The 15,316-nt window shown below is 42.5% G+C and overlaps 1 pseudogene; it reads left to right on the top strand.

Annotated features, from left to right (window-relative positions):
• Nucleotides 1-12,358: 12,358 nt before the first annotated feature.
• On the top strand, nt 12,359-14,882 carry LOC133236022 (olfactory receptor 8U3-like; annotated as a pseudogene).
• Nucleotides 14,883-15,316: the final 434 nt, after the last annotated feature.

Below are 15,316 nucleotides of genomic sequence, written 5' to 3'. Positions count from 1 at the left end.
CATCTCATTTCTAATCCATGAATTAGAATTAAAGGGACTTTAAGGCTCTTACATTCATTGCTACTGCTACTGCTAAGTCGCGTCAGTCGTGTCCGACTCTGTGTGACCCCATAGACGGCAGCCCACCAGGCTCCCCCATCCCTGGGATTCTCCAGGCACAAGAACACTGATGTGGGTTGCCATTTCCTTCTCCAATGCATGAAAGTGAAAAGTGAAAGTGAAGTTGCTCAGTCGTGTCCAACTCTTAGCGACCCCATGGACCGCAGCCTACCAGGTTCCTCCATCCATGGGATTTTCCAGGTAAGAGTACTGGAGTGGGGTGCCATATTACATTCATTACTCAATAAATACTTATCAACTGAGAATTGTAATCACTGGAGGCACATTAATAAATGGGATAGATAGGGACCCTGCCCTCATGTGGCTTTCTGGAGTACACAGACTCTTATAAATAAAAATTTTAATCAGGGAAAATTTTTTGATTAGCATTATAAAGAAAAAAAAACAAAAACTGAGCTTTCCAGGTGACTCAGTGGTAAAGAATCCACTTGCCCAGCAGGAGACATGGGTTCAATCTCTGGGTCAGGACAATCCCCTAGAGAAGAAAATGGCAACCCTCTCCAGGATTCCTGCCTGGGAAATCCCATGGACAGAGGAACCTGGCAGGCTTCAGTCCCTGGGGTCGCAGGAGTCAGATGTGACTTAGTGACTAAACAACAACACTGATGGAAAACATCAGGATCACGAGGGATGGTGAAGGGGAAACACCAGCATTAGACAGGCTGGTCCAAGGATGCCCATCTGAGAGGTTAATATCTGAGCTGCCATCCAGATGAGCAGAAAACAGCAGCCACTTTAAGCTCTAGGACAATGGCATTCTAGGAGAGGGAAGAGCAGGTACCAGGGTCCTCAGATGGGCACCAACTTGGAGGGTGGAAACACATGGGGGCTGAGTTGACATGAGTGAGCACACACGTGGTGATGGGAAGGGGGGCGGGGTGGAGGGCAGAGTCAGTGCTAGCTCAGTGCTGGCAGTCCCTGATCCTGGGATTTGATCCTGCTCTGAATACTTCTCACATAATAAATACAGAACATTGATGCCACGTGCCCACACAGATGGATGACGCAGGGCCCTGGCAGTCAGACAGAGTGCATGCAGTAGTCAAGGCACCAGCAAGATCACAGGATCTGAGATCAGCAGGAACCTTGATGGTACCAGAGAGCCTATTTTAAACTCAGGAGACTGAGGAGCAATTTTTGTAGTCTTGGCCAGTATGGACCAAAATAAATTTATTTCTACAGTTTGCAGAACTGTTGCCTCAAAAAAATGTTGGGCTTTTTATGAAGTTTATGTAGAAAGGAAATATAGAACCCATGCCTAGAAATCCCACTTCCATGGGAGAAAGCCCACCAGCAAAACTGCTTGGAAAGTTTACAGAATGTGACTTTTAAATTATAAAAGAAGAAGACACTAAAATACAAGAAAAGTTCAGAGACAAAAGGGGTTGATCCAAAGCCAGCAGGCTTTGTCCTGGTGAAAAACCCAGCACACAGCACACTTCCTCACATTGCTGGGATTATTCCTCCCATGCTTTCCCATGGACTGTAGCCTGCCAGGCTCCTCTGTGCATGGAATTCTCCAGGCAAGAATACTGGAGTGGGTTGCCATTTTCTTCTCCAGGGGATCTTCCTGACCCAGGGATCAAACCCGTGCCTCCAGCATTGCAGGCAGATTCTTTACGACCCGAAACACCAGGGAAGCCATTGCACTTTACATGGTGCCAATTTAAAATTCAGTTTAATTTTTTTCAGGTTAAGTAATTCCTAAGACCCAAGTAGCTCCCCCTTCATGTTATCTGCCCACTGGCACATGTAGTCTGCAGGAACCCCCTCCTCCCTGAAGCCCTCCAGTCAGCAGCCTTTTCCACACGTGTCTCCCATCACATCTGTCCACCGGTGTCATGGGCTCTCTGCCCAACTCTGCACAGAACTGTTGCTGACGGCATCTCTTCTAGGCAGGGAGTCATTCTGTCAGCCATCACCTAAACTTCAACGTCCTGCCATGTGAGGTTGTATTTCTATGTTCCTTAAAAGAGCATTTTAACAAAATCTCGATTTGAACGTGAATGGGTTTTACCTACCAATTTTATCTGTTTTTCATTGTATCCTATGGTCTGATTCTTAGCCTCTCATGAAGCAACTCGCCAGGACTTATGAATGACTTCTGATCCCTTTTCCATTTACCGCCACCCTTCTGTGGCACATGCTTCTGTGGCACGTCCTTATTGCCATGACGCTCTCTCCTTCCTTTTGGAATGCCTGCTGTTGCCTTCCTGCCTCTCTGCTGCATCCTTGCCCGTGTGTGTCTCTCCCTGGCACTCACAGCAGGTTCACAGCAGACTCACTCACATGCTGTTCCCTTTGGAGTCCCTGCCTCCCATTTTAGCTGTGCTATTTGGGTACAAATTCCCAAGTACAAATTCTCCAACCAAGACTCCTGCTCCCATGTCTGGGCTCTGTAGAATCTTCACCTGAAAAATTACTGTGGATCAAACCTAATATACCTTTCCTTCTCCCCAGTTACACCCCTTACAGACCCTCCCTCTCTCCTGGGCACCAGGCTCCCTGGGTCAGATCCTCCATGATCCATTTGTCTACACTCAAGGAGTTATCTGGCCACGTTGCTTCCAACTCTAATGGAGTGAGTTGAGCAGTGATGGACCCAGAGAAGAGTGGAGACAACAGGTACGTACCCAGTGAGGTTGTAACTGCACTGAGAATAAAGGACTGTGCTTATGATAGGAAAGACTAGAGTGTTTTGAAGGTTAGAAAAAGTTGGAAAGCAGTTTTAAACACAGGTGGGGGAGTGGTGTCATAGAGTAGTTGCAGTTTAAAGAGAAAGGCTCATTGCTGGCTCAGAAGGATCTTACTGGTACCATCTTATCAAATGCTCTCTCAGTTACAAATACTCCAGGTTACAAATCCTTTGGAAATATATCCTACACTTGCTAGCAGCAGAATAGCACAGGTCACAGTTCTCCATTGCAGCATTGCTCGTAATATAAACAGAGTGTTGCATGTCAGTGTTCATCCCAAAGTGGATGGGCAAGAAGTATTATACTACTACATCAGCCGCTCAGTGCACTGCTGTGCAGGAAATTATGTCCTGATAGCGGACAATTTCCAAGGCATTGTCAAATAAATAAAAGCAACATGTAACAAAACACCATGCTTAATATACCACTATTTATGTTTTGAATTAGGGCATGAAGGAGAAATATATTTTCATGTTTGCTTATAAGGAACTCTAGAAGGATCTGTAAGAAACAAAATACTACCTGTGGAGGCAGATGGCCCTGGACACACCAGGTAAACGACAGGAGGCACAGATTAAGGCAAAGTGTATTTTCAGTATCTTGAATCATGTGCCTGTATTACAACCTCTTTGGAATTTTCAATAAATTGAATTTTTAAAACCTCCAAGGAATAAAATGCATTTTACTGTTTTTTATTTTACTATATTATTTTACTGTTTTTACCAACTGAATGACTTTCTAGTTGTTTTACCATGGTTGTTGTTTGGCTTCTCTAAAATGTCTATTCGTGAGTTTTTTTCTGGTGGTTTTGATGTTTTTATTTTAACTTTGGTAAGAAACAAAGAAAAAGATTTATCTCTAAACACCCTAGGTAGTTTGTCCTTTTCTCTTTTCCTTCTTTCGGATACTTTATATTTTCATAACTTTTACTTGCAAGAAAGAGGATAAAGCTATGCTAGTTTGCTAGGGTTGCCAGAATAGAATATCACAGACTGAGGCTTAACAGAATTGCATCAGGTTATCCCATCTCACAGCACTCAGCTGCTCAGAGCTCTCCCTTACTGTGCTATTTTCTCATATCAGCAGTTACATTTTCTCTTTGTTGCTGATTTTAGTTGTCTTTTTTCTTAGTATAACTAAAGATTTGTTACTTTTGTTGACCTGTTTGAACTAACTTTTGTTTAAAATTGATTTCTTCGGTTTTCCTCTTCTGTATATTTATCTGAGAGCTAGTCTTTACTATTTTCATTCCTTCTTCTAGCTTTGAGTTTGGTTTGCTCTACCTTTTCTGCCTAGCTGTAAAGACAGGTTGCTTATTTGAGCTTTCTTTCTAATGTACGCATTCACAGCTTTATATTTCATTGTTGGTGATGTTTTTGCAGAATCCCATACATGTTGGTATGTTCTATTTATAGTTTTATTTGTCTCCAGGTGTTTTCTAAGTTCCTTTTTTTAAATTATTTTTTAGCCTGCTGGTTATTTAAGAGTGTGTTTAATCTTCACATACTTGTGGATTTTCCCACATTTCCTTCTACTATTGATTTTTCGTTTCATTACATTGTGACAGGAAAAAGTTCCTTTGTATGATTTGAGTGTATTTAGAGTAGACTTATTTTCTGGCCTAACATATGGTCAGTTTTGGAGAATATTCCCTGTGCACTTGTGAAAAGTATGGAATCTGTCTCTGCCCGGGTCACACGGTGCCCTAGCTGCACGGTTCTCAGGGGTCACCTCTCACTGTCGGGCGCGACTGTTGGGTCGGTCGGCCATTTCCGTGCATTAGTCCCACGGGGAGATCACTGGGACAAAAGGGACGCTTTTCTGTCAGCCAGTGACTCTCAGTACCCCATTCTATGGCAGATAGGCTAAGAGTGAGCTCTGGTACGTCTCGGGAGCCTCTCTCAGACTCACCCCTTGGCTACATTCTCAGAAACGAAATTTTAGCCCTACAAAAGGCCTGGCCCAAATACGAACTCAGTTCAGTTCAGTCGCTCAGTAGTGTCCGACTCTTTGTGACCCCATGGACTGCAGCACACCAGGCCTCCCGGCCCATCACCAACTCCCAGAGCTTACTCAAACTCATGTCCATTGAGTTGGTGATGCCATCCAACCATCTCATCCTCTGTCGTCCCCTTCTCCTCCTGCCCTCAATCCCTCCCAGCATCAGGGGCTTTTCAAATGAGTCAGCTCTTCACATCAGTTAGCCAAAGTATTGGAATTTCAGCTTCAACATCAGTCCTTCCAATGAACACCCAGGACTGATCTCCTTTAGAATGGACTGGTTGGATCTCCTTGCAGTCCAAGGGACTCTCAAGAGTCTTCTCCAACACCACAGTTCAAAAGCATCAATTCTTCAGTGCTCAGCTTTCTTTATAGTCCAACTCGATGCTCGCTCTTGCCATCTCCTGTTTGACCACTTCCAATGTACCTTGAGTCATGGACCTGACATTCCAGATTCCTCTGCAATATTGCTCTTTACAGCATTGAACCTTGCTTCTAAGACCATTCCCATCCACAACTGGGTGTTGTTTTTGGCTTTGGCTCCATCCCTTCATTCTTTGAGGAGTTATTTCTCCACTGATCTCCAGTAGCATATTAGGCACCAACCGACCGTCCTGGGTAGTTCATCTTTCAGTGTCCTATCTTTTTTGCCTTTTCATACTGTTCATGGGGTTCTCGAGGCAAGAGTACTGAAGTGGTTTGCCATTCCCTTCTCCAGTGGACCACATTCTGTCAGACCTCTCCACCATGACCTGTCCATCTTGGGTGGCCCCACAGGGCATGGCTTAGTTTCATTGAGTTAGACAAGCTGTGGTCCGTGTGATCAGATTGGCTAGCTGTCTGTGATTGTGGTTTCTGTCTGTCTGCCCTCTGATGCCCTATCTCAGTGCCTGCTGTCTTACTTGGGTTTCTCTTACCTTGGATGTGGGATATCTCTTCACGGTAGCTCCAGCAAAGCACAGCCGCTGCTCCTTACCTCGGACATGAGGTAGCTCCTCTCAGCTGCCACCCCTGACCTTGGAAGTGCAGCAACTCCTCCCAGCTGCACTCCTGCGCCATGGGGGACCCCAAAAAATGGCCTCTGAAAGGCACACTAGCTTTTGCCAAAAGCAGTGAGAGAACTCAGAATCTCCTTACGTTCAGTCCTTCAGGGCCCTCAGTCGGAATCTGGATTTCAGGGACTCATGCCTCATGTCTTCCTGTTGCCTCCCTGTCTCCTGTCTCCCTCTGTCTCTCTCCATCAGGTTTCCTAGACGACCCCTACTCGACCTTTCATGCCCACATGATCTCTTGGAGAGGATTCTGAGGTTCCCTTTGGTCCAGGTCTTTCTCCTATATTCAAAAGCCTGAAGGATCAAAAGCTCTCCTAACATTCTGAAGATCCCCTTCTAACTATGCTTATCTCTCAGGTGGAGAGAGAACCAAGCTTCCCCCACCCCTGAACATCCTAAAGAATTCCCTTGTAACTACTCCTGCTTCTCAGGATGGGGAAGGACCAAGCTTCCCCCACTCCTGCAAATTCCCTTAACCCTTCAGATCCTTCTGATGGGACAAAGACCTCCCTTCCCACCAGAGGGACAATCCACGATTTGTATCAGCTGATCTGCCCCTGACATCAGAGTCAATTTGAGCACTATTCAGCCTATGATTTAGGTATAAAACTATGACTACAGAAAGGAAAGGTGACTTTCTGACACAGGATGGCCATGATGTTCTTTAGACTTCGGAGAAAACTGGTTAAACTGAAAAAAAATTTTTCTTACAACAAGTTTGTTAAAAAGACTGCCTAGGGAAAAGCTTGAAGTTAACCCCTTTCATTCCCTGAAATACATGAAATACACAGCCCACTTTGCCTGAAACCTCAGCCTTGGGCAAATTAGAACTTCAAGAAAATGGGGGCGGGGGGGTCGTCAAAGAGACATTTTCAATGTCAAGTGGAAAACTATGAGATTTCTGTCTGTCTGTCTCGATTTATGTATGTCTCAGTGTGTGTCTTTTGTTTGTTTGTTTTAATAATATTGCCAAAATGGTAAATGAGTTCTAATTTTATTGGCCTAAAGAGAAGTTGAAGAATAAAAGTTCTTAAAGTAAGGGTTGGGGGGAGTTGGTTGGTTTGTTTCACTTAACGGCTATCTAGTTGTTCCACCACCACTTGTTGAAAAGCCTATCCTTTCAGGATGCTGGTTGAAAGTCAGCTGGCCATATATTTGAGGGTTACATTTCCCTGGTGGCTCAGATGGTAAAGCATCTGCCTACAATGCAGGAGACCTGGGTTCAATCCCTGGGTCGGGAAGATCTCCTGGAGAAGGAAATGGCAACCCACTCCAGTATTCTTGCCTGGAAAATGCCATGGACAGAAGAGCCTGTTAGACTACAGTCCATGGGGTCAAAAAGAGTTGGACATGACTGAGCGACTTCACTTCACTTCACTTCACTTCAAAGAAAAATAAGTACTTACAAATCAGACAATTCTAAACACAAGTGCAATTAATCTAAATGAATATCATATTCACATGAACTGAGAAATATTCAATATGAAATATCTAGTATTAATGTTTGTTTGCTAATCTAATATAGACATGTCTAAGAGTCATTAACATTAAGCATAATATTTTAATTGTGCCTAGGTTTATTATAAGTTACATATTGTTATATTGTTACATCTATTACAAGTTTGTCAACAAGGAAAGTACCTCTAGAAAAAAATAAAACTCATAAAAAATGTAAATGAGATATGAACTTTTAGATAAACTATTAAGAATCATTATATTTTAGAAATGCCTGTCTAAAGTAGTCTCTCCAGATTGGGGTAACTTGAATTTCTAGGGGGGTGCTAAAGTAAGTGACAGAAGCGTATTGAATAGCTAGGTCATTTCCAAATAAGATTCTGAAGCATTCATTACTGAACACTAACTTCCTTTTAGGGAGAAACTAGAGATTTTGGACGATTAATGAATAATGTTTGATGCCATCCTGAGATGTTCTCTAGAATTTTCTTTAGAAATTATCGCTGGTAATTATGTTCACCAATCTATAGAATGCTAATATAAAGGCCAGTTCTTGGTTGCTTAAGGAAAATAGGATGTGTGTTTTCAGTAAAAAAGATATGATACATGAAATTACATTTTATGGAGGGAGAAGGAAGTGGGTCTGACTTACAGGTGGCTGTTTCAGGATGGGAGAACAAAGTTATGGGTACAGAATGTGATGAGAAGGTTTTATGGGAAGTGGACCCCAAGGGAAGAGTTTTGTGCATAAATACAAGTTTTCTTGAGATGTTGAACTGCCTTTGATAATGAATTTTAAGTTTCTTTATCTCTGAAGTGATCTATGTTTACCTTTGAAATCTTTTGTTACCTTTGGCTAAGTGAGTAACTATTGTTTCATAGCAACTTATATGATCCTGTCCGACAGAGTGTTATAAACCCGTTTGATATTTATTGAAAACATTTCCTAAAGCATTTGACATCTAGCTAACTTTGGGGTGCTTCAGAGGGCCCCTGAGACATCCCAAAGAGAGATATTAAACTACCTGAGTTCATTTGACATGTTAAATTACATGGGAAGTATTGTTGGAAAGTGGTGAATCTTGTCAGGTTATAGTGTATGGTTGATGTTACTAATATAGATATCCTAGAAATTATGTGAAATTCATGAGAATCTGATATGTCCTGGTAAAATGTTGTCAGTTATAATTCTAGTTATCATATTAAAGTGTTACATATCACAGCAATGACCAGGCTACTTTGTCAATTGCAATTTAATCAGATTTTAAACACACCTTCTATGGTCTCATTCTGATGCCTTTGCAAGAATACTGCTATTTGAAGATTTATGGAAAAGACTTCTAAGATTCATCGATAAACACATTTTGTTTGTTTGTTATCTGGTAAGCTGGTACCGGACTGGGATTTAGTCTACTCTCTATCACGATGGTGTGATCACTCATCTAGAGCCAGACATCCTGGAATGGGAAGTCAAGAGGGCCTTAGAAAGCATCACTACAAACAAAGCTAGTGGAGGTGATAGAATTCCAGTTGAGCTATTTCAATCCTGAAAGATGATGCTGTGAAAGTGCTGCACTCAATACGCCAGCAAATTTGGAAAACTCAGCAGTGGCCACAGGACTGGAAAAGGTCAATTTTCATTCCAATCCCAAAGAAAGGCAATGCCAAAGAATGCTCAAACGACCACACAATTGCACTCATCTCACATGCTAGTAAAGTAATGCTCAAAATTCTCCAAGCCAGGCTTCAGCAATACGTGAACCATGAACTTCCTGATGTTCAAGCTGGTTTTAGAAAAGGCAGAGGAAACAGAGATCAAATTGCCAACATCCACTGGATCATGGAAAAAGCAAGAGAGTTCCAGAAAAGCATCTATTTCTGCTTTATTGACTATGCCAAAGCCTTTGACTGTGTGGATCACAATAAACTGTGGAAAATTCTGAAGCAGATGGGAATACCAGACCACCTGATCTGCCTCTTGAGAAATCTGGATGCAGGTCAGGAAGCAACAGTTAAAACTGAACATGGAACAACAGACTGGTTCCAAATAGGAAAAGGAGTACGTCAAGGCTGTATATTGTCACCCTGCTTATTTAACTTATATGCAGAGTACATCATGAGAAAACACTGGACTGGAAGAAGCACAAGCTGGAATCAAGATTGCCAGGAGAAATATTAATAACCTCAGATATGCAGATGACACCACCCTTATGGCAGAAAGTGAAGAGGAACTAAAAAGCCTCTTGATGAAAGTAAAAGTGGAGAGTGAAAAAGTGGGCTTAAAGCTCAACATTCAGAAAACGAAGATCATGGCATCTGGTCTCATCACTTTATGGGAAATAGATGGGGAAACAGTGTCAGACTTTATTTGGGGGGCTTCAAAATCACTGCAGATGGTCATTGCAGCCGTGAAATTAAAAGACACTTACTCCTTGGAAGGAAAGTTATGACCAACCTAGATAGCACATTCAAAAGCAGAGACATTACTTTGCCAACAAAGGTCCATCTAGTCAAGGCTATGGTTTTTCCTGTGGTCATGTATGGATGTGAGAGTTAGACTGTGAAGAATTGATGCTTTTGAACTGTGGTGTTGGAGAAGACGCTTGAGAGTCCCTTGGACTGCAAGGAGATCCAACCAGTCCATTCTGAAGGAGATCAGCCCTGGGATTTCTTTGGAAGGAATGATGCTCAAGCTGAAACTCCAGTACTTTGGCCACCTCATGCGAAGAGTTGACTCATTGGAAGAGACTCTGATGCTGGGAGGGATTGGGGGCAGGAGGAGAAGGGGATGACAGAGGATGAGATGGCTGGATGGCATCACTGACTCAATGGATGTGAGTCTGAGTGAACTCCGGGAGTTGGTGATGGACAGGGAGGCCTGGCGTGCTGCGATTCATGGGGTCGCAGAGAGTCGGACACAACTGAGCGACTGAACTGAACTGAACTGCCTATGTTAAGAGAACAAAGTTTTCTAAGAATGAAGCTTTCAAAAACAGATTATGAATTTCTTTGCCTTTAAGTGATTTATATTTGTTTTTAAAATCTTTTGTTACTTTGGTAAAGTAAATAAGCATTCTTTAAGATTATGGAACATGTGAAAGCTCATTCTGCCTCCACAAAAAAATAACACCTCACTGTTAGACTTTTGCTATTCTGACATCCTTAAAACATGGCAACAGTCTACTCCTAAAGTGGGGGATTAAAAATGCATGAACAGTAGCTGTAAATCAAGAAGTCAGGGCTATGGGAAATCCAAGATGGCTGCTTGGCTTTTCCCAGCTCCCTAACAAACCTCATTTTTATTTGATGCATTATATTGCTAAAAGGTTTAATTAATTAAGTTATTTAAAAGGATGCTCTAAGTTTGTTTCTAAATGTTCAAACTGCCTCACAGTTGCACTCACCTCACACGCTAGTAAAGTAATGCTCAAAATTCTCCAAGCCAGGCTTCAACAATATGTGAACCGTGAACTTCCAGATGTTCAAGCTGGATTTAGAAAAGGCAGAGGAACCACAGATCAAATTGCCAACATCCACTGGATTAAGGAAAAAGCAAGAGAGTTCCAGAGAAACATCCATTTCTGTTTTATTGACTATGCCAAAGCCTTTGACTGTGTGGATCACAATAACCTGTGGAAAATTCTGAAAGAGATGGGAATACCAGACCACCTGATCTGCCTCTTGAGAAATCTGTATGCAGGTCAGGAAGAAATAGTTAGAACTGGACATGGAACAACAGACTGGTTCCAAATAGGAGAAGGAATATGTCAAGGCTGTATATTGTCACCCTGCTTATTTAACTTATATGCAGAGTACATCGTGAGTAACCCTGGGTTGGATGAAGCACAAGCTGGAATCAAGATTGCCAGGAGAAATGTCAATAACCTCAGATATACAGATGACACCACCCTTATGGCAGAAAGGGAAGAACTAAAGAGCCTCTTGATGAAAGTGAAAAAGGAGAGTGTAAGAGCTACCTTAAAGCTCAACATTCAGAAAACTAAGATCATGGCATCTGGCCTCATCACTTCATGGCAAATAGATGGGAAAACAGTGGAAACAGCGGCAGACTTTATTTTTGGGGGCTCGGAAATCACTGCAGATGGTGACTGCAGCCATGAAATTAAAAGAGGCTTGCTACTGCTGCTGCTAAGTCACTTCAGTCGTGTCTGACTCTGTGCGACCCCATAAGGCTTCCCTGTCCCTTGGATTCTCCAGACAAGAACACTGGAGTGGGTTGCCATGTCCTTCTCCAATGCATGAAAGTGAAAAGTGAAAGTGAAGTCACTCAGTCATGTCCGACTCTTAACAACCCCATGGACTGCAGCCTACCAGGCTTGTCCATGCATGGGATTTTCCAGCCAAGAGTACTGGGGTGGGTTGGCATTGCCTTCTCCGAAAAGACGCTTAGGACTTGGAAAGAAAGTGATGACCAAACTAGACAGCATGCTAAAAAGCAGAGACGTTACTTTGCCAACAAAGATCTGTCTAGTCAAGGCTATGGTTTATCCATGTGTCATGTATGGATGTGAGAGTTGGACTATAAAGAAAGTTGACTGCTGAAGATTTGATGCTTTTGAACTGTGGAGACCCAACCACTCCATCCTAAAGGAAATCAGGCCTGAATATACATTGGAAGGACAAATATGAACCTGAAGCTCCAATACTTAGGCTACTTGATGCAAAGAGCTTACTCATTTGGAGGTCACTTTGATTTGCCTGTGAGTGTGGGAGCCCAACCTAGGTGCAGGGCCTCAGGGGCAATTGCTACTGAATAATGACATTAAAGCAAGTGCATTCCAGCCCTGTGTGACTCTCAGCACACAAGAGACTGGGAAAGCTATCTATCTTGGAGGAAGGAAAGGCAGGCGAGAGAGTGTGTTTTCAGGGCTCTCCTCGCAGCTGGGGTTCGGCTCCTCAGAGGTCAGACCACCAAGCCTGCTCCCAGGGCCTCAATTCCCAAATCAGGGCCGTGTGTCACCCTACACTTTCCGAGCCTTGCAAACACATTTCTAGGTCATCGCAGTACTGCCCATGGGGGAGGAGGCTTCGGGAGTGTATCAGCACCACAGCAGGGTGCCATGCTGGGGTCACCTAGCTGAGGGCACCTGGCACCACCCATGGGCCCCCGGCACCTCCCATGGGCCCCTTGGCGAAGAGTGGCAGGCGCAGCCCTGGCTTGCGAAAAACTGAAGCGGAGAGCACAGCTAGCTCTGGTAGAAGGAAGCAAACAGCCACAGGAGGCCTTCGCAGGCAGTTGCTGGGCCACCCCGCGTTAGGGCTCCCCGGGCAAAAAATCACTAAAAATTGGTAACACCAATAATGTAACACCAATAATTTAGAAAGTATTCCTGATTATGTGTTGAAAATAATTCCTGTAAAACCATTTGTTGCTGTTCACTCACTCAGTCGTGTCTGCCTCTTTGAGACCCCATGTGCTGCAGCATGCCAGCCTTCCCTATCCTTCACTGTCCCTGGAGATCGCTCAAACTCAAGTCCACTGAGTAAATGATTATAAAGGACTCTACTTTTTAACATATGTGTATTCTAACTACAAGTGTGCTTTTTCATTTTAGAAAGTAGTATTTGAAAATGAATAAATTACATATGAATCCAAAATGTGCCTAATTCACAAATAGAAATATTTAATTTCCTCCACTTTTCTATCCATGGAATATCCTGTTTAGCTTTGTATTATATTTAGCATAATGAACATTTGTTAAAATAAATGTCTATTAAAACAAATAAAATGTTACATATTAAAGTTTTACTCCACTGAGAAGTAAATATGGGAGCCGGGTATTTTAAAATGTCTTTATTCTATTATTTAATATGACTAAAAATAATCTAAACTTAAAATATTACATATATTTATAAACATTATTTTTATTAAACCTCAATTTTTGGCTTCAGAAAATTATAAATAGTCAGACAGGAGAGTTTGACAGGGGATATATTTATTTGTTCTGATATTCTGCTTCAGAACTTCTGGGGAACTTCCCTGGTGGCTCAGACGGTAAAACATCTGCCTGCTATGTGGGAGACCTGGGTTCAATCCCTGGGTCAGGAAGATCCCTGGAGAAGGAAATGGCACCCCACTCCAGTACTCTTGCCTGGAAAATTCCATGGATGGACGGGCCTGGTGGGCTACAGTCCATGGGGTCGCAGAGGGTCGGACACGACTGAGCAACTTATTCTGCTTCAATGAGCAATACTTTCTCAAGTTAAAACACACACGTTTTGGCATCTGATGACAATTCCTTACTCCTGATAACTTATCTGTCTTTAACTTGTCTCTTTTCAGCAGTTCAGAGACTAGAACAAATGATTGAAGAGAATATTACCAGGTGATGGACTCATTCTTTTGGGTTTTTCAGTCCAGAGAGAGAGTGAAATCCTTCTCTTTCTTCTCATTTTAGTGGTATATTCTCTAACTCTGGTGGGAAACATTGGCATCGTTTCCTTAATCCGGTTGGATCCTCACCTTCACATACCCATGTACTTTTTTCTCAGTAATCTGGCCTTTGTAGACTTCTGTTACTCCTCATCAATAGCCCCAAAGTTCCCAGAGACCCTCCTGAGCAAGCACAGGTCCATATCTCTCTATGCATGTGCACACAGCTGGGCTTTTTCCTGAACTTCTTGATTTTGGAGACGTTCCTTCTTGCAGTAATGGCTTATGACCGCTATGTGGCCATCTGCGATCCTCTTCTCTACATGGTGATCATGTCTCAAAAGGTGTGCATGCAACTGGTAGCAGGCCCTTACTGATACAGCTTTTCTGTTGCTTTCCTCCACACAGTTGTTACTTTTCGACTGATCTACTATGGCCCCAATGTTATTAATCACTTCTATTGTGATGATGTCCCTTTGATGGCCCTTGCCTGCTCAGACACCAGCCTCAAAGAGATCTTGATTTTTATCTTTGCTGGATTCAACATAATCAGCCCTTTGACCACGGTCCTTATTTTTTCCCTATACATTGTGGCTGCCATCCTGAGAATCCAATCTGCAGAAGGGAGGCACAAAGCATTCTCATCCTGTGGTTCTCATCTGACTGCTGTCACTATATTCCAAGCGACTCTGATCTTCATGTATCTGCAGCCCAAATCAAACCATTCCCTTGACACAGACGAAGTGGCCTCTGTCATCTACACAATAGTCATTCCTATGTAGAATCCCATGATCTACAGCCTGAGGAACCAAGAGGTAAAAAATGCCTTGAGGAAAGCCTTTAAAAAATGTTATTTCCTGTCTCTAGTAAACATTAAAATGTATCTTGTAACACTGACTGTCTTGAAACTATGCCACACGCAGATGTGTTGTTTTTATTATCTTTGATAGGTTAATTTTATTTCTGCCATTTTTATATGAGCAAAATGACTTTGCACATGTGTTCTATTTTTCATATAATTTATAAGTAAAAGGTTTAAAAGACTATAATGCACATTTTTAACAAATTGCTACTATTTGCATCTGTGACACTTGATAGTTTTGACCTGGATAGTTTCTATTTAACTGATAATAAGATTTAGCCACTGCTTTCAAAAATGTTTCTATTTTACACATTGTGGAAACAGAACAAGGGAGGTGGTAAAGTAAATTTCTTGTCCATCCCCATGTCGTTCCAGGCAGTAGCTGTTCCTCAACTGCACCCTGTCTGCTAAAAATCATTCCTCTCTGCTTCTGACTCCCACTAGATTCACTGGTGGTCACTCTAATTCCACGGTTCTCATGTTGTTTGAAAAGATGTCATTTTTCGACATGCAGATCTGGAAATCAGGGTCAGCTTTTGGAAAGTCATACTCTCTTTTTCTGTATCAAAACAAAAATGCAGACATACCCCTATATTCCCTCAGCAAGACTTAAGATCCTTTTAAATTTTAGGGATTTGAAGACATTACAATGGTTTGACAGGAAGCGGTAGTTTAAAACCAAGTTTAAACATGGTTGCTGTCAGATGTCAGGAATATTGTTCTATGTTGGGGTGGT

Source organism: Bos javanicus, chromosome 23 (genome assembly GCF_032452875.1).
Source record: "Bos javanicus breed banteng chromosome 23, ARS-OSU_banteng_1.0, whole genome shotgun sequence".
Taxonomy (NCBI): Eukaryota; Metazoa; Chordata; class Mammalia; order Artiodactyla; family Bovidae; genus Bos; species Bos javanicus.
The sequence above is the reverse complement of the archived record's forward strand: the minus strand, read 5'-3'. Positions and strand labels throughout refer to the sequence as shown.